General features: G+C 37.5%; 1 long non-coding RNA gene across 2 annotated transcripts; it reads left to right on the top strand.

Moving 5' to 3' along the window:
• The first annotated feature begins 13,609 nt into the window (after positions 1-13,609).
• On the top strand, positions 13,610-20,407 carry LOC311303703. 2 transcript variants are annotated; one of them, XR_014629805.1, is made up of 5 exons: positions 13,610-15,216; positions 18,752-18,859; positions 19,602-19,653; positions 19,750-19,800; positions 19,920-20,407. It is a non-coding gene; the product is annotated as an uncharacterized lncRNA (long non-coding RNA). The 2 variants fall into 2 exon arrangements; XR_014629806.1 differs by having other exon boundaries at positions 19,750-20,407.
• The last annotated feature ends 179 nt before the right edge of the window (positions 20,408-20,586 follow it).

Genomic DNA, 20,586 nt, shown 5'->3' with positions numbered 1-20,586 from the left:
CATGTGGTGTCACTTATTATAAGTGCAAATTTTGACGTGGAACTGTCCAGAATGGCATGGTGATTCTGTACAAGGGTTGACTGAAACTTCCCAGCACCATATTGAGGTGTTTGTAAGATGAATATATCATTCATCCAATCAAGCTAAAGAGGATGAGGGTGCCTCTCATTCACTGTATTACTGCAGATGCTATTTTAAAGTATATTGCTGCTGGTAAATGATAAAAGGATTGCTGGTGGGTCAGAAGCTGTCATGTTAAACAACTTTGATACAAACAACACTCTTCCATACAATTTCATTCACAGCAAGCAAACAAACAAGATAAATGCTTAACTGGATGTCCAATTTTAAAATTCACCGCAAGGCCACCACACTAAAAATTCTCTTTAAACTAACTTAATTCAATTATGGACAGTGGTTCCACACAAGCAAATTCTTTATTAACATTATTGGAATTTTTTTAATCTATGTAAGCTCCTTGTGTTGTGACAACACAACTGAATGAGAAAGAATCTATGTAAAATAGTAATGTAATGTAATTACTATTTTAGTAATGTAAAATAGTAATTCCAAATCAATGGAATTGCTTCCCTGTAACTTAAACCGGTTAAGTTTAGTGAACAAACATGCTTTAGTTATTTTTAAACTGCACTGAAAAATACAAGTGTGTAGGATTTACATGATTTCTCAAATGAATTTGGAAACTATAGCTAGCTATTAGCTAATAATTGCACTTTTTAACTTATTAAATGCTAAGATTTATATGCTCCTTCAGCCTCAAGAGTTAAATTTATTTGAATCAGTCCACATCCTAACCAAATGCTCCACTCTTCTCCACAATGGTAACCCACTGTAATTTAAATGGTTCTAATAATTCCAATGTAATTGAACATTAAACACAATTACACACTATCAAGTCTTCCCCTTTCCTCATTTTCTCAAAAACACATAAAATAATTCTCTCTTAATTCAGCTATATGCAAAGCTTGCTGGGAACTAACAAGCTTTTCAGTTTCCAGTTTTAGTTAATGCAACACAAATCATTCATGTAATCCAACACAAACGGATTAAGTAAACTTAAATTTTACATATTTAAGCAGATTGAACACAATCAAATAAAATTTGGACAAAATGTATAGCAATTGTGTTGCTTAAGCTCATTTTAATAAGCAATTTGAACTTTTAGAGCAATTTAGCAACCAAAATAAATTTTGTCAGTGCAATATGATAAAAGCATTCCAGAACAGACTTTCCGAAATACTAACAGAAATGAAAGACTTTGCCTTTAGATTAACTTTATATTTTCTCTGACGCCATGCACCTTGCCACCTTCTTCACACGCCGTCTTCATCCAATACGTTGGAAACGTCACATCCGGTTTTTTTTTATCGCAAAATTAAACTCTTTACATTAGTTTTATGATTGATAATTAAGTATAGTGGAAAATTATACAGGTTAAAGGTACAATATGCAAGAATTTTGCATTAAAATATCCCATAATCTCAAGGCCAGTGTTATATATTTTGTTAAGTTGATTACTTACAATATCCCAAATGTTGTTATTAAATGTTTGTTCACTGTCGACAAAGCATGCTTAATTTTATATTTTCCAAATGTAGCATTCGGTAATAGTTATGTTTATGTAAGGGAAGTATTATTGCTTTAGATTTGTGTTTAGTTTATTGACATTGTTTATCACGTCTGGTGTTTATGGCCATGTAAATAAATATAGCATGTGTTATACATATGTTCGAATGTACTTTTACAACAATTGTTTAGAACACGTAAAACTGCGCTGCGTTATCACAACAATGAATTCGACATACAGTTGAAGTTGAAGTTTTTCACATATCACTGAAAAAAATGATTCATTGACTAGTTGAATTTACTAAAAGAAATTATGTTAATTGGATCCACATAATTGATTTTAGCTACATTTAAACAAATGCATTACGTTGAACTAAGTTCAGCTTGATGCATTTGTTTAAATGTAGCTAAAATCAATTGCGTGGAACCACTTATGATAATTTTTTTTAGTAAATTCAATGATTTCAGTAAATTCATTGAATTTTCTAAATGTTTTTATCGTAAGTGGTTCCACGCAATTGATTTTAGCTACATTTAAACAAATGCATCAAGCTGAACTTAGTTCAACGTAATGCATTTGTTTAAATGTAGCTAAAATTAATTATGTGGAACCACTTAACATAATTTTTTTTTAAAGTCAATAAATCATTTTTTTCAGTGTACATACACATTCATATATTCATATGCACTTGAGATAAAACAAAGAACAAAGAAACGATCATGCATGTGAACTGGTCCCCAAAGAAGCTTATAGGGGGCCATGACAAACAAGGAAAAAAGAAAGATGAAAAATGTGTGGCCTACATATAATACATTTCATACATCTCATTCATACAACAAATAATAGGAGATCCCATTTAACAGATTCAAATCTTGTTTAACAGTTTACCTTGAGGTTGAAAGATTAATACTGACATACATGCAGAGTGAGAAATAGTACGTACATCAGGAAGATGTATACAAGCTTAGTAATTGTTTCTTGAGGTTTTGTTTAAAAGAAAAAATAGAGCTTGAGTTTTTCAAATTTTCATCCAGCTCGTTCCAGATCCGCGGTCCCCGGCACACTACACCCATACCAGTGCTTTTTAATCTCCGTTTTTTACCAGTAATGATGTGCGTGTTTCTAGTGAGGTAAGTGTGCCGGGGATAGCGGATGGGAACAAGCTCACATAGACTGTTATTCAAGCCAAAGACCACCTGATACATAGTACATGCATTGTGAAATATATTATATTCAGTAAGTCTTAAAATACCGTACCTAGAGAAAATAGAACGAGTTGGAGCATTGAAATCAGACCATGATATGTTGCGAATGATTTTGTTTTTTGTAGAATTTCTCATTTTTTTAGGTGAGTGGGATAAGTATTGCACCATATAATATTGCAGTAGTTTAAATGGAGTTCAAAGAGGGTTTTGTAAAGAGTAAGTATAGTATTGCGTGGGGAAGCAGGTGTCTAAGCTTAAAGAACAGACCAACATATTTGGATAGCTTTTTGACAAGGTATTCAATATGGTGTTTAAAGTTTAGGTGTTCATCTATGAAGACACCCAAGAATTTAGTCATCTTCACTCTCTTTAGTTCCTCTCCCTTTATTTTGATCTGGAAATTTGGATCCTCAAAATTAGGTTGTTTTTTATTTGGACAGAATATTATGTAGTTGGTTTTACTGGTATTTATGGATAGTTTATTTACTTTGAACCAATTATCCACATTCTGAAGCTCTTTGTTGAGTAGTTGTTGAAGTTCAAATTCATTTTTGTGTGATAGGAACAAGTTAGTGTCATCTGCAAAGATTACTTTATGGTCTTTGAGGAATTTTCCAGATCATTAATGTAAATAATAAAGAGGAGAGGACCTAATATGGATCCTTGTGGAACACCATATTTAATGTGTTTGTTTTCTGATGTCTGTTCGTGTATAATTACATATTGTTGCCTCAGGTGTAAGTAGCTCTTGAACCAATTCAGTGGTTGGCCTCTAATTCCATAATGGTGCAATTTATACAGTAGTATGGTGAAGTCGATGGTATCAAAGGCCTTTGAAAGGTCTAAGAATACACCGATACCATATTCCCCCTTTTCAATGGCATCATTGATCTTTTCAGTAAGAAAACTGATACAGTACAGTCACATCTATGATAACCAATTTAGTATTAAACCTTACTTTTCTTGCGGTTAATTCATTTTAATGAAATAAAAGTGTGATGAGGTTTAAGAGTCAGGAAGGAAGAAGACGGGTCGGCGTGACTGGGACTCGTACTTTATTAAAATAAAGCAAAACAAACAAAAGTCGTGCACAACGCGCATTCACCGTGGCAACCGCGACGGCACAAAACAGTTCAAAAATGAGAGCTCGGATCCATCGGTTTTCTTTCTCTGCGTCCAACTTTCTCTTCAGTCTCTCTCTCGTTCCAGCGCGCGGCTTAAAAGCGGTCTCTCCACGCGGATCACTGCAGTAAGACACAGGTGTTCGTCATTTGCACTTGACCTACTTGCTCGTCTCTTCTCTCTCCCATTACAGACCGCGCTGAACCACGCCCCCCTCGCCACAAAAAGCATGTCATTATAAAAAAAGAACTTAGCCTCATCCATGAACATGATTCCACGCTCCTTCACATCGTCATCAAGCTACGCCGTTGTTGTTGTTGTTTGGAATGTAGCGCCCTCTAGCGGCAAAAAATTCTTGCATATTGTAGCTTTAATTTAATTAAACGCAATACAATAGTGTTTTGGTGGTAAATGTGTTACTTTAACAAAAAAATATTGGGGTAAAAAGAACAGTGCCACAAAACCATTTTTTTGAGTGCATAGTGGTGTTTTTGAATGAATCTTTAGAGGAAATGAATAATTGTCTTCTATTGAATGATTTTTAGTCTCGTATTGAATGATTTCTAAACAAACAACTTTTTTTAAGAGTTTTTTTTTAATGAATTGGTTAAATGAATCATTCAGTTGAGTCAAATGATTCAATCATAACACACCAAAAGACAAATCTAGCCTGCAAAAGGGCAACTGAACAGATTACCCTTGAGCTAGTATATGCGTCAGATTAAAAATATTTGACTCACTTGGATGAATCAAAATCTCAAATCATTATTACTTGGTGTTGTCCCTAAAGATTGATTCCTCAAAACCAGACCAAATCAAAATATTCTTTAAATTTTAGTTTTAAGTGAATTGACCCATACTCAGAATTCATCCTTTGCATTTAACCTATCCATGTTAGTGCACGCACATTAGGAGCAGTGAGTAGTGAACACACACACATTGGACAGCCATTTTTGCTGCGGCACCCGGGGAGCGATTGGGGGTTAGGTGCCTTGCTCAGGGTGTTGAGGGTGGAAGACATTTTCCTGTCAGTATTGAGGATCGAACCTGCCACCTTTAGGTTGAAGTCCGACTCTCTAACCATTAGCCAACAATTGCTTTTTTTGTTGTGCTTCCTCTTGTTCTTGTGTTTCAACCGTTTGAAGCACGTTTGAGTCAATGTGACAGTTGTTTTTTATCAAAGCTACATGAGATCCTCCCATGCATGAAATCACTGAAGTTACATGTGCTGCATTCCAAGGCCTCTTTCACTGAAATGTTCACTGCTCTGTGTGTGTTCAGGGGAATGCAGAAGTAGTTAGGGTTGGTACTCTCTATGCCTCTGGGAGCAGTTTACCTTGTTAATCAGGTTGCTTTGGCTCCAGATACTAAAGTAGACAGACATCACAACATCTATGAGGCGAACATTTGATGGGAGGACATTACAATTTTTTTTGTATAATGACTTTAGTGTTTCTCTCAGGTTCTTTTTTCACTGTGCCATTAGCTCAAAATATACTCATAACAACATTGAAGTAGGCTTTTATTAGATTTTTTTTCTTATCTTATTGAAACTGATTATAACTTGATATGATTCATACCTTTACACCTCTTTCAAACCACCTCTGTCCAGAATCCTTACCTCATGATCATGGTGCTGTATTTATTTTGCTTTAAGTGGAGACTGCCTTAGTCCTGCCCCATAGAACTTGCCTGTCTATGCTAGGTCATGCATCAAAAAAGGGGTTTGGTTTCCTCTATATACAGATCTTTGCTTTCTTCACCTTTCTTTGGTCCTTTGGATGGACCAAACATTGTCCTAATGTAGTCATCGGTTTAAAATACATGGGAATGTTATGCTTAGAGAAAACCCTTCTAAACTTCTCAGATACTCCAGCCAAATAGGGAATAACCACATGGTTTTTCCAGACAATACATACCCTTTCTCTTGATTGTTTAACTCTCCTTTATTGTTTTGTATGAGATTTAATAAATGCACTTAAGGCACATTTCTTTAAACTAGCATTTGCTTGCTGATGTTTGCTCTTTTATTTTATGTTTATTGAATTATTTATTAATTAATTGTTTATCTTGTGTACTTTGAGCTTTGAGAAGCTGCTTTTAAAGGTGCTATATAAAATAAAGTTTATAATTATTTACCAAGGGCGCATTAAATGTATAAAAAGTGTCATAAGAGCTAAAATGCTGTTTTTTATTTATTTGTATTTGTCAAATAATCCTAAAAAATGTTTTTTCACAAAAATATTACCGGTTCTCAACGTTGATAATAATACGAAATGTTTCTTGAGCAGCAACCAGCATATTATAATGATTTCTAAAGGATCATGTGACACTGATATTTCAGCTTTGCCATCACAGAAATAATTTAGATTGTAAAATATATTAAAACAGACCAAATGTAATTTTTTCTGTCAAACAAATGCAGCCTTGATGGGCATAAGAATCTTTCAAAAACAGACAAAACAAAAAATCTTCCAGCTTTCAGAGATCCCAAATATAAAACATGAATACATTTTTGCATGATGAGATTCTAAGATTCTGTAAGCTCATTTATCTGAGCTCTTTGTCATCCTCATTGATCAGTCACTCACTTTATGATTAGTAAATAAATGGGGCATTTGTTTGCATATGTTCTGTTCTTTGCTCTGAATCCAATCTGACAAAACATGTATTGCCTCCAGAGAGAGCGAGAGAGGGAGCGGGCGTAGCTCATGTACTTTGAGCAGATGGAAATAACCTTTTCCCAGCAGCATAGCTGATATCATCATCAGCAGAAGAACCCAGGCAGTCGGCACAAGTGGTCTGTTACCTCTGTGGCCTGCCATTATCTACAGGAATTCTGTCTTATCTCAACAGCACCCTATCAAAGCGCACTATTACACAAGCACAGCATGAGCAAGGTAAGAAGCCCTCACTAATGTCATTTGTACAGACCTGTGAGGAGCTTAATGAATAAAAAAAACACATCCTGGTCCATATGTATTAGTATAATGTGAGCAATAAAGCCACTTCTCCCTTATTTAACAAAGGAGAGCTGATGAAAAGGAGACCTTGTTAGATGAATCAGAGCTCCTTTGGTACAGAACTCATGGAGTGGATTGATTGAGAAAATTGCTTGTTGAATACAGAGCTCCCCAATGTTCAAAATGGCGGTCGATATTATTTCAATTGATCTTTTAATTTTTTTGTCCTCCTTAGTCTAGTCATGCTTGATTGAATAGAGATATGGATTCATATTAATATACAGTGCCAACACTGTGGAATTTTTGGCAGGGTTAACGGATTGGTGACAGAGTGAGTCTGAAGTGGCAGATGGATGACTAATGCACCATGATTGGAATTAAACTGCCATGGACTGAAATCTCAAACTCAAGAGACATGGACACGTGCTGCAAAAAGTAGATGAACTGTATCAACTGATGAAAGTTTGGCTTGGCAATGGATATTAACATTTATCTTTGTTTGGCCAAACCAATAAAGCATTGCTGACTTAACATACTCATACCCTTAACAGAAGCTGAATCATGAGTGATTACATAGAGTCATCCAGGAAATGGGTGTTTCTTCAAATTTTGACATTTTTGTGTCCCAAAGGGATTTATTCAAAGTAACATTTCACCATTTTCTTTTTATATGAATATTTGTGTTTCTTTTATATGAAGGTCCTTTGCTACTTTTAAATATGCTTTTTGGTCATATAATTAATATGTTTTATTTCTTTTCTAGGCAGACTTTTGATCTTAAATTATGAAAGTCCATTATGAAAATATTATTATTTGCTTAAAACTTAAACGATTTAAAGAATTAAAAAAAACATGTAATGAGAGTCCACTGAGGCGAGCGTATTGAGAACCCAAGTACAATTTTTATCAACAAATCTTGAACAAATACAAAAATAAACAAACACTTGGCTTGAGAATGAACATGAAACAAACTGGACCATGGACAAAAACTCGCCAAACAGTAGTACCAGCTACAAAGCTAGACAAGAGACAATGGTAACATGAGGGCTATTTATACACAGAGACTAATGACTAACAAGGAACACCTGTAAATAATCAACCAATGAATGAACCAATGAGAAAACAGGACACATGACCAGAACAACCATGAGGACAAGGGAATCACATGACAAAACCAGGGACCCAGGCTGCGTTCCACTCCCAATTTTTATGCCCTTCACTTTTGTGTGTAAATGTGTGTACAGTATGTCCCATGTACCATTCCAGTTTGATTTATGACAGTCACCTTCTGCAGTCACATGATACTTTATCTAGAGTCTGGAAATGCATTCCAGCAGGGGCACATACTTCCATACGACACCATCTCCCATGTGGTTCATACAGGGACAACGAGACACGAGACCAGGGCATACTTATGCTGTTTATAAGGATCCTTCCATTGTATCTAGAGCGACGTTTGTCACACGACACCGTCGCATGCTGAAATGGTGTGGTTACTGCTGGAAGAACTTTGTGACATACCAGCAATTTTTTAAAAAGAGGAACAGAATCTGACACGAAGAGTAAGTCACAAATACAGACAGTTGCAAAACAGTCTGGGACATGTTCTGAATGTAAGTGACTTTAATAAAATGTACCCAGCATTTCAGCTTGACAACAGCAGGCTTGTTTAGAAAATGTTACTGGTGCCTGTCGTGCTCCAACTGCTCCTGAGTTGTTAGGAGATGAGCCTAAAAGAATATAAATATATTCTTTTAAAGAATATACCACCTGTTTGTTTATATTTGTTTATGTGCGTGTGAGAGTTTAAGTAGATAGATGTTTGGTTATAAACCCCATCCTTGTTCCTTATTCTGTCCAGTTAAGGAAGTTTAATGCCAACCAAATATGCTGTCTCTATTTAAAATATATTGATAGCCAAACCAGTGTTTCCTTGGAATCTGTAACAAAATACACTACTGTATTATACTTGAACACCAGGGTAACAATATATGCGTGTCTTACCCGCATTTATCTGAGATTAACAGGTTTTGCCAGTCAGCTGAAACTGCTGAGTCACATTTCTCATTTAAACTGAATAGAGGGAATTCAGTTTGTCAGTGGAAGGTATCAAGGGTTAATCAGATCAGTCGTAATTATTAGGATTTCATGTATCCCTGCACTGTTGAGATTTAACAATCAAATTTAGACCCTAGTCATACACTGTAAAAACGACAACTCAAAATTGTTCACCTTACTAAGATTTTTGCATTCACTGACAATAAAATTGCTAGTTGGAACTTGAACTATCTGCTGTAAGCCACTAGAACTCACTTTCAGACGTTTCTGAGGAAAAGTTCATCTTATTTTATAAATTGAGTTGATTTTATTTTGAAGTTGTAGTTGACACCCAGTTAGAGTGAAGTCAAGAACTACAACTGACTTAAGACAGCCTTAGATGAAATCAACTGAAGAGAAAAGAAGACATTAAATGTCTCAGCAGAGGAGGATTAAACAACTCCACAAACAGCATTACCAGCTTCACTTATTACTAACCAGACTGACTTTTTTTAATTTTCTGTTTTAATGAAATCAATAGTTGTATTTTAAAGTCACCATGATGGTGGTTAGCGTTTGCTTTAGTTGGGCTCTTGACCCTTGACTCTTTAATAAAACATATTCTCTGGCTGCTATAATTGTGTGTTTATAAAACACATTTGTTACAGCAAAAAAGCCAAGAGAAAACAAAAAGGTATCAGGTGATGTTGGCTGTTTATTTTTATATTGTTTTATTCATAACAGAAGCCATTTTTTTACAGCATGAAATCTAGCAGTGTTTATCAAAAAAAAAATAAAATAAAGTAGTTAGTGCTCAAAAACCGTTCATCTATAGCATTACTTAGACTCACACAGACATCAAGAAACAGCATATGAATCTCAACAATGGTGACAAAAGCTACAAAAAATCCAGATGCATAATTTATTAATGCCGCAATGCATGCTGGGAGATAAGGGTGAGTTTTGATTGGTGGTACCCAGCATGCACTGCAGCATGAAGCATTTCATTGATTGTCACCATTGTTGAGAGTCATACACTGATTCTTGATGTCTAAGTAATAATGTAGAAGAAAATGTTTAATGCACTAAATGTTTTTAAAATGCTTTATATTATTTGATTAACTGTTGGATCTAATGCTGTCAAGTCACACAGCTACTATAATAAAAAATGTTTTATAAAAAAACACATAACCCCAATAATCAAAGCATTAGACACTGAAAAAGATGATTCAGGCCACTATATGATGATCACACCTTCATCAATAAACAGCCAACATCACCTGAACTCAAAATAGTAAGCTTTTACAGACTTGAAAGTTCCAGTAACTTGAATTAAAAAAACTTAGTTGTCAGAACTTGAAAAACTTAGCTTACGCAACTTAATAATTGTAGTTCTTTAACACTTAAAAAAATAAGTTGATATCTTCAACTCAAAAATTCTGTGCAGTCGGTTGCCTTGAAAATTTAAGTTGAACTAACTTTTTCTTTTTTACAGTGTAGAGGTTGATTTAACGTCTTGTTTCTCTTCTCTTTGAAAGAAATACGCTATTCTAGACTGAAGGACAGATACCTCTGCGGTGGCTCCTTCACATCCACTTTCATAAATCCATAAAATCCAATATGCATTTGATAGAGAAAAAGGTCAGAGATGTTAATAGAGAAGGACACGCACCATATAAAGCGGCTGACCAAAGGTCCCATTTATCCCTTAATTCCATGTCCTTTTGTTCATTTACTTTTAATTCACGTCAATGTATCTCAGTAATGAATAACTTCCAGCAAGCACATTCATGAATACCAATTATCCCTGTTGCAGAGTTATGACTAATGTGGCAAATGAGGGACAGGTGTGAGAATAATACATTAAGCCTCCTCTTGCTGGCAGACATGAGGCATGAAACTGGGGAGAAACACAAACCCACTGTAAAGGGCTTCCAGATTTTCTGAACATAAACCTGGCAGAAAGTAGGCCTATTATAACTCTTTAGAATGTGAAATTAAAATAATTTGCATATGCAGGTTTATTATAGTGTCATGAAAAAAAAGTGCCTGTGGGTAAATTTTTGCAAAAAAAAGATATTGCATTGCTTGTTGCTGGTGTCATGGCAGTTTCCATGTGAAATGTCCAAGACTGGCACTAAATAATGTGTTCATTTTTCTCTAAAACAATTAAACGTGACTGTGGCAACATTTTATTATGTTGGTTAATGCACGTATAATGGCAGTTCGGAAATGAAATGGCACTAAAAGGTTAATGCTCTGTCGCGTTTGAAAATAACGTACACTAAACCTAACTGAAGCAAATGTGAGGTAAAACGCATTTGCCGAAGCAGCCATGCCATTTTACTTAACTTCTAAGCTTTGAGCTCTTTTGTCGTACTTAAGTCGACTCGTGCCTGAGCGCTCAGCATCTCAAGTGCTCAGTCAGTCTGCCCTGTAATTATAATTTGTGTGAAAAGGAACAAAAATGTTGGTGTTTTACTGCCTCAAGTGTTCATTTCAGCTGGAAACTGCAGTGAAATCTACATATAGGTACATTTTTGCAGAAGCCAGAAGCGAGAGCCTGGGTAGGGTGAAAATGATCTGCAATTGATAAAAACATTATTTCATTATTTCCTTACATTCATTCAGACATTCAATTGATGTTTAATTCTATGGCAACAGACAGAAGTAATTTTGGAGATTGGATTCATGATGTATTATGAAGTGAGTTGTCACTCACTTGTGGCCTGACCATTGATGAAACCGGAGGAGATTGTGTGATATTGTGAGATTGAAAGTAATTGTTCAGTGCTAAATGTATAGAAGGTGCAGCAACCTTGGTTCCTTCACGGTGCTAACAATGACCGACACGGCACAAGAGATTGGTCCACTGAAGAACAGAGCAGCTGTGGTGGGCTTTTTCCACTTAACGGTTCTGAAAAGCGTGAGTGTTTGTGGGTTTTGGTTAACCTTGTTAGTGAAAGATGAAAGGCCTGACTCATACAGGATTTCTGTTTTCTCAGCCCTCACCATATAAGACAGATCAGACATCAATAAACACTTCTGAAGAAAACAGAACTACATGTTGTCTACTCAAATTGTCGTAAAACTTTAGAATTAAAAACAAATGCACTGTAAAAAGTGAACAGTTGGATCAACTTAAAAAAATTACTTCAATTGGTAACACCTAAAGAAATTAAGTTTTCTCAACTTAAATTATCACGTTTTTCACGATAAAACGTGATTATTTAAGTTGAGAAAACTTAATTTCTTTAGGTGTTACCAATTGAAGTAATTTTTTTAAGTTGATCCAACTGTTCACTTTTTACAGTGTGTTGAGAAAAGCAATAGTCTACAAACGTGAATCTGAGCTCCTTTTGGTTACATGCTGTAGCTAATAATCAGGACCTGTTTTTGTATTTGGTTGTTTTAGGCCTAACAATGTAGGCAATTGCGAAAAGTAAGATGAATTAGTACTATAACCTAATACATTTCATAAACTGTGCAGTTATTATAATGAATGCATAACTAGATACGCAAAAAGTCTTAGTGCAATGCAACTATGTTAGTGATAAATCTTATAGTCTTGTCTATAAATTGTAGTCTTGCCAAAATGTGAATCTGAGCTCCTTTTGGATTCATGCTGGCTAATAATCAGCACCTGTTATTGTATTTGATTGATTTTTTTTTTTTACACTTGCAAATTAATTCAATTCAGCTCACAATCACACGTTTTTCTCACACATTTGAGAAAAGAGTGAGTAGTCTAATTTAACATGGACAGGACTGAGGAAGAAAGAGCACTGACCATCACCTCCATTTGCCACTGTAGGTGTTTTTCCCCGGAGAGACGTGTGATTATGACATCATGCTCTTATTAAACAGTGAGTGCCATGGAGGCAGCTTTCTAATTAAAACTGTATATAGAAGTCTAGTTATAGTGTTTGTACTATTACTGGTTTAAATAAATTGGCAATATTGAAATCAGTGGATACATTTTCCCTTTGATTTGTTAGTGAGTTAAGGGATGGGAGTTGAAAAGAACTGGGCCCGGTTCCCCGATAACGCTCACTCTTAGCGCGCTAAGAAGACTCGAAAGATATATCTTACCAAAGTTGTTTATGTTCCTAAGTGTGTTCCCCGAAGTGTCCCTTAGGAAGCTTCTTAACAGGCTGCCTCTTACGTTCGACGTTACAAAGGCGCTGTCCCAAGTGAAGGTGCTGAATTAGTTGGCATCGATTGCTCAGAAATCGATTTTCCAAGAAAGACAACACGTTCTATGCAAATGAAACATTCCTCAAATTATTCCAGTAACATTTATTTTAACATAGTTTAAGTTATCAGTAAAATATAGACTATTAATTAAATTATCAAATTGTCAGTAATACGTTCACACGATATGTTGTGACGGGTAGACGAACCAGGTATCCCTCGCTAATCATCCACCCTCCTTATCCCGTTGTGCCACTTGTGCCGCTTCTTGACATGGGTTTAACGACTTCTAAAAATGATGTAATACACTTTTATATTAATGGTAAGGTACTTTACAATCAGAATTGACTGGCAAGCAGCTGCAGTTACTTCTGTTTAATGCGTTTAATTGCCATTGGTTAATGTTTTCAATAAAAAGCAACCTATCTACAATGAACAGAGAGAGAGAGTTAGATACAGAATATGGTGGGGAAGCAACGTAAAAAAAGGGCACCAAGCTTCTCGTCAGAGGAACTTGAAGTTTTGCTGGACGAGGTGAGCTTGCACAAAGTGACACTGTTTTCCAGCTTTCGGAATAACTTGTGCAACAGCAACAAAAAAGAGCTATGGAGCGACATAGCAAGGAAGATGGCTGCCTCAGGATCAGGCACACCAAGGTCCTGGCAGGACGTCAGGCAAAATGTCAAAAGGGCTTAAGTTTTGCCGAATAAACAAATTGACATGGACTAAACGGCTCCGCGGCCGGCGCCGTCTTTGATTCAGTACAAGGACACGTTGGATCGCTGCCATAGTTGGTCGCTTACTGGACACCACCATGCTTACCCATTTATAGATCTTAGCCATTTAGAGCCAAATTGTTTGCCAGATTTTAATTATCAAAAGTGATTGCCAATTTACGAAATAGCCTAGGCTAATAACCACCATATTAGTTCTGATACCAAATAAAGTCAACTTCATAAATAGGCCTGTATCCATTGCGAACATATTTTATTATTAGTCTTAAAATGTCCATAACATAAAATCATTGTTGAGCCACAACATTGTCAACATACCATAGTTTGACTTGTACTGCGCTGCACTGATTTCTAAAGACTGCTGCACAGTGGCGGCGACTAGTGTCTTGAGCTCAAACAACGCTAAGATATTTTTTGGGCGGGGCTAAAACGGGGGCTCGATGACGCACTGAAGCCCCTGAGCTCCTGGACACGCCCCTACTTGATGACGCACTGGAGCCCCTGACGCTGCCCCTCCCCTAACAATATAGCACATTCATTCACATCAGTTTGCCGATCGCGAGTCACTGTCACTCAGGACTATTAGTTACTACAGCTTACAGTTTACTAGCTAGCTATGCCTTCGTCACGGAAATGCGTACTATCTGGATGCGATCACGTACAAAACAGATCGGTGTCCTTATTTAAATTTCTGAAAAACGATCAAGAAGAAGTGGATTAATTTTGTGAAGAGCCACCTTGATGGACAGCTGAGGATCACCGCCAAAACCCGCCTCTGTAGTGATCATTTTACACGGGATAGTTTTATAAACTTTCGTCGGAGACAACTGGGATTCACTGATAACCCGCTGTTACTGGTGAATGGGGCCGAGCCGACTATCTCCCGCCTCGGCCTTCATCCTCCCGTCGCGCCGACAACTGGTGCCATCGTCGGCAGTGCGAGCCCACCAATGAGTGTAAGTTGCCTTGTATGCTTATGTTATAATTATAGTAGGTAGTCCAGGCTCGAACATGTATGGCTTTGTAAAACCTAGGAGCATCCATTCCGGCTGTAGCGGTGACAGTTGAGTGTGGCGACGGGCCACGGCAGCTTTCCCGCGAGTGGGCGTGGTTTCAGCGCAGCCAGTGGACACGCCCCCATCGTTTGAGATCAGAGGAGAGGGGGTTCAGCGAAAGATCGGCAGCTGGCAGCAGGAAGTAGCTGCCGTTGACAGCCGGAAGCCCTGCCATATTAGGAGGGACCTGCTATTTCGTGGCAGCCAATCAGTATCGTCCAACGTAGTAGCAACCAATCACATTTACCTGGAAGTCAAGCGACAGCAGCCAATGGTGGCGCCGGCGAATCTTCAGTAATGGCGGCGGTATTTTGCTCGGTAAGTTCGTATATTATCAGATTACAGTTTTTTTCAGTCGCTAACAAGCGTTTGTCCAAACAGTTGTCACATTTCCAAAACTCTAAACACAGTTAGCACAACATCAGTCTTTTGTGGCCATACCATTCACACATTTCATGTCGTTTTCACACAATATGCAGTCAGTGAACACATTTCCAAAATGCTTACATTTTCTTAACAGACAAGCTATACCTCCCAACAAAATTATGGATTGTTTTTGTAGTATTTACGAATGTTAACACACAACATCCCACAATAGCAAAAACAATATTCCAAACCTTAGATACAGTATAAAAAACCTCTGCTTCTGCAATGATATCAGTTCAAAAACAATATATCTCAGCTGATAATAAACAAACAATTGAATAATTGACATACAGCTGATTTATGTTGGGTAAATTGGGACAACCACAGCTGGTTCCAGTCTGGCTTAGACTCAGTGGCAGGGGTTATTTTTTTCTATTACTATAAAAGGAGGACTTTTAGGAGTGATGTTTTTGGAAACAGAAACAGAAAAAGACAAACACTGTAATGTCTGGACAAGGAAGAGGAAGAGGAAGAGCAAGAGCAAGGGGCCCAGGGAGAAGAGCAGGCCCAGTGAGAGATGCAGAAGGAGGTGCAGTGAGAGGTGCAGTGAGAGGAGCAGTGAGAGGAGCAATGAGAGGTGCAGGTGCAGTGAGAGATGCAGAAGGAGGTGCAGTGAGAGGAGCAGTGAGAGGTGCAGGTCCAGTGAGAGATGCAGAAGGAGGTGCAGTGAGAGGTGCAGTGAGAGGAGCAGTGAGAGGAGCAATGAGAGGTGCAGGTGCAGTGAGAGATGCAGAAGGAGGTGCAGTGAGAGGAGCAATGAGAGGTGCAGGTGCAGTGAGAGATGCAGAAGGAGGTGCAGTGAGAGGAGCAGTGAGAGGAGCAATGAGAGGTGCAGGTGCAGTGAGAGATGCAGAAGGAGGTGCAGTGAGAGGAGCAGTGAGAGGAGCAATGAGAGGTGCAGGTGCAGTGAGAGATGCAGAAGGAGGTGCAGTGAGAGGAGCAGTGAGAGGAGCAATGAGAGGTGCAGGTCCAGTGAGAGATGCAGAAGGAGGTGCAGGTGCAGGAAGAGGAGCAGGCCCAAGGAGAGGGCAAGGTAGAGGTGTAAGGATGCGTGGTGGTGGCATTCCAAGGGCTGCAAGAACAGTAGTCAGTGATGAAATTCGTGCCACTATCATTGACCACGTAATCAACCACGGTCTCTCACTAAGAGAGGCTGGTGAAAGAGTGCAACCCAATTTGAGGCGGTCAACCGTTGCCTCCATTATTCGCATCTTTCAACAAACCAACAGGTAAGTAGTGCATTTTACATGGACTGTTTCTATTCTCACTTGACATGTCAATAAGGTCATACAGTAATGCATATGTTGAATTTTTTTTTTCCTCTAAAGAATGCAACGTCTTCCACCCTCTGGGGGAAGAGGAAAGCTCCTCAATAATGATCAAGAGCTTGCCATTGTGGAAATGGTTGTTGCAAATAATGCAATAAAACTGCATGAAATTAAAACTAGAATTGTGGAGGACCATGAGATATTTGGCAATATAGAAAGCATCAGCCTCACAACCATTACACGGACTTTGTCCAAACACAGAGTGCGGATGAAGCAGCTCTACACTGTTCCCTTTGAGAGGAACAGTGAGAGAGTCAAGGAGCTACGACGACAATATGTCCAGGTATAGTGTATATTCAATTCAATGTCCAGTATTACTGTATTAGCTTTGCACATTGCAAGTAGGTAACCTACACAGTAATAGGTTGCAGTACAGTATGGTATACAGTAATGACTTGATATACATAAACCTTGTTTCAGAGAGTTATGGAATTGGAGGCCAACCAGGCCCCTCATGAATTCATTTACATAGATGAGGCAGGATTCAATCTGTCCAAAAGGCGTCGACGTGGACGAAATATAATTGGAAAAAGGGCCACAGTTGATGTGCCAGGACAGAGAGGGGCAAACATTACCATGTGTGCAGCAATGGCAAATGCAGGATTACTCCTTCAGAGATGTCAGGTTGGACCCTATAATACCGAGCGCCTCCTTGCCTTTCTCAATGATCTCCACCAGCGCCTGGTACCAGAGCAGGATCAGGAGGGTAAAAACATGAGGACCTTTGTAGTTACCTGGGACAATGTTGCTTTCCATCATTCGCAAGCAATAACAGCATGGTTTGAAGTCCACCCAAGACTGGTAAGTCTCTTCCTTCCACCCTATTCACCTTTCCTCAACCCCATAGAGGAGTTCTTTTCTGCATGGAGGTGGAAGGTTTATGACCATCAGCCACATGACCAGATGTCCCTCCTTGAAGCCATGGATGCTGGCTGCAGGGACATCACAGTTCAAGATTGCCAAGGGTGGATCCGACATACAAAGGTGCATCGCCTTGGATAATATTAGATGTGATGTTGACGAAAACATGTGGCCTAACCCTGAAGATCGCAGGGATTAGATAAATTAATTTTGTGCTATTTTTAGTTCCCCCCTTTTTATCTGGGCTTTTGGCTGTTTTTTCTTTTCTTTTCAGAAGAAAATTTTGTTTTTGTAAGCATTTTGTTCACTGTAAGCATTGCAATACTGTAAAATTTTTCTGTTCTATTATACTGTGTTTCTACTGTACCTCCTTTAGTAAACAATAAAGAAAAAAATAACTGATTTGCTTTTTACTAGAATGCGTTTGAATGTGAACATTACTGTACATGTGGACATGCAGGTCCCAACCAAGAAATTTAGTGTAAAAGGTGGATTGCATGTTACCTGAAACATAAAAGTCTATGCCGTTTTTCTAATGTCAACAATAGCCAGTATTTTGAAACCTGGTGTACTTTGATTGAGTGCATGTACCTTGTGAAGTGAAAACAAGTGTTATTCTTTGAAAGAATAATTTCATTTTGAGTCAGATTTCCAGTGTTTTGGTAAAGTTAGTGTGTGCAGAGAAACATGTGTTCTGTTTTGAAATGGAGAGTTAGTATATATTTAACAAAATGTGTTTTTGAGAAGAAAATGATCAATTTGGCCAATTGTGTTTTGTAGGTGTAAGTCTGTGTTAAGAGTTTAGAAAAATTATCTGAAGTATGGGTAAGCGCTTGTTAGCGATTGAAAAAAACTGTAATAAATAATTGTTGCTCTGTACGTTGGAGTTTAACTTTTTATGTTAGAGACAGTGTATCTGTGACTACTTAAGTTGAATTGGTTAATTTAATCATTTGTAGAAACGCAACTTGTGCACCGTGTGCTCCTGGTTTGTGAGGGGCTATCATTAACTTAAAATACTACGTTACCATTATCATTAAATATTAGCGTTTGTTAACATGTTAACTTAATCTATTGATTAGAATAAATCTCATGCTGATTTATTGGAATTGACAAGCTCAGCCTTGATGGTACACGTGCAATGCTAACAAAATATCCCAAATGATCTATGTTTTAATACAAAACACCATTTTAATCAACATTACTTCACCATATTCTAAACTTCTGTTTTTTTGTAGTTTCACCAAGTTCACCACAGCCTGACACAGATTGCTGGGGACGGACAAACATACGGTGCCAGGAAGGAAACCCTAGATTTCCAGTTGCAAAACCAACCAATCTCACTGGTATGTTTTTACATAAGAAACATAATGTTCAAATGTATTATATCCTGTCTTGATCAAAGCAGGAAAAAGGCATTCTGTTTTTTTATCTTTTAATTTTTTTATACAAATTCTAGATTGTATCGAAAATTTGACATTTCAGTGTCTGTTTATTTTCTTAGTTTGATCATGTTTTGGATGGGACCCAATCACCAGATGAGACCAGAACATATATATATATATATATATATATATATAAATTATTTTATATATATCTATTCAAAATATACTGGAACTGTTCACTTTTTCCATATAACTTTCATCCCCAGTTTCACAGACAAGGCTCAAACTGGTCCCAGACTAAAATGCATGTTTAACTGAAAGCAAATTACACTTGCGTATCTTAAAATATCAGTGCCATTGTTTCTTTTAAGATTGACAACAGTAATGTTTTTTCTAAGGCATTTATGAAAGTCCTAATTGCACTAAGGCCTAATCCTGGCATAATCTAAACCTATCTGTGAAGCCGGGCTTCAAAGTTTTACATATTAGTCCAGTGGTTCAGTTCAACACTTTGTTCTCTGGCTTTAGATGGGCATAGACAGTGGCATTTAAAAAATAAATTACGCCTGCTCCCTAGTTCAGGTATGCTACTGTCTATACCTGCTGCAACATGGCTAAGTGGTTCAACACGGAGTTCATCTCTCTCTTTCTCTCTCTCGTGTCGTGTGTATAAAATAACTAACTTTTTTCCCTTCTTTTTAAGCTCAATTGCTATAAAGATGGATCCGGGATCTTGGAAGCTTATTAAAAATAAGGTATTGATTTCATGTTACAACAATTTTGATTTCTTTGCTATCTTTAGTGTATAAATAAAATGTTAGTTTTTTCATTTAGATTTTTTTTTTTTTCAGGGTGTTCCAGCTCAGTTGGGATCTGTGGACTGCAGTGTATTCATGCTAATGGTAAGTTATTACGGTGGTTTTGTTTTCCCATAACAACATTTATTTTACGGATAACCCAACATCCATAATAATTGTCATCAAAAGACATCAGGCTGATCCCAATGAATTTTGTTTTTCAGGTGTGTGTGTGTTAAGGTTAGTGATGTCACTAGCCCAGGAGGAAGCTTGTGTAGTCCCCACCAGTTGTTTGTTGTAATCCTTAAAGTGATTTCTGTATAAAAAAAAAGAGATACGCCTCCCTTTGCTTTGAACTTTGATCGTCGTAACTTATTCATATTGCAGATATTGTTTATGCTCTGACAGCAACAGCTGACCCCAAGACGCCCTTCTACGACCTCCGAGGTCATCACCGGACCATCTTGGACTCGGATGACAATGTCGACTTACCCTCCTATCTATCCATAAGTGTAGAATTGTTTTAACTTTGTTCTTTTGCCAATGAGAAGTAGCCAACCTGTATGTACTGATGTCAATCATGCCCTTGGAAATGGTATAACTGATGTGAGATTTTGTGTACAGTAGAGTCTCTGGCCTGCGACCCCCATGAGACTTTGATGCCTGGCTCTACCGATTAAACTATTAGTACATTTTTATTTATTTGATTGAACCTCACGACTCCTGGTCTTCTTTCATCATATCTGGTCCTGGGTCTTTAAGCTGTTATCCTCTAACACTAGAAACATTGTAAATCATGTTAAACCATGCTAGAAACATTGTAAATCATGTTAAACCATGCTAGAACATTGTAAAACGTTTTCAAACTTTCTGGCTAGGCTTTTTCAAGCC

This window comes from Rutilus rutilus, assembly GCF_951802725.1.
Source record: "Rutilus rutilus genome assembly, chromosome: 14".
NCBI lineage: Eukaryota > Metazoa > Chordata > Actinopteri > Cypriniformes > Leuciscidae > Rutilus > Rutilus rutilus.
This window is presented reverse-complemented; position numbering and strand designations above follow the sequence as displayed.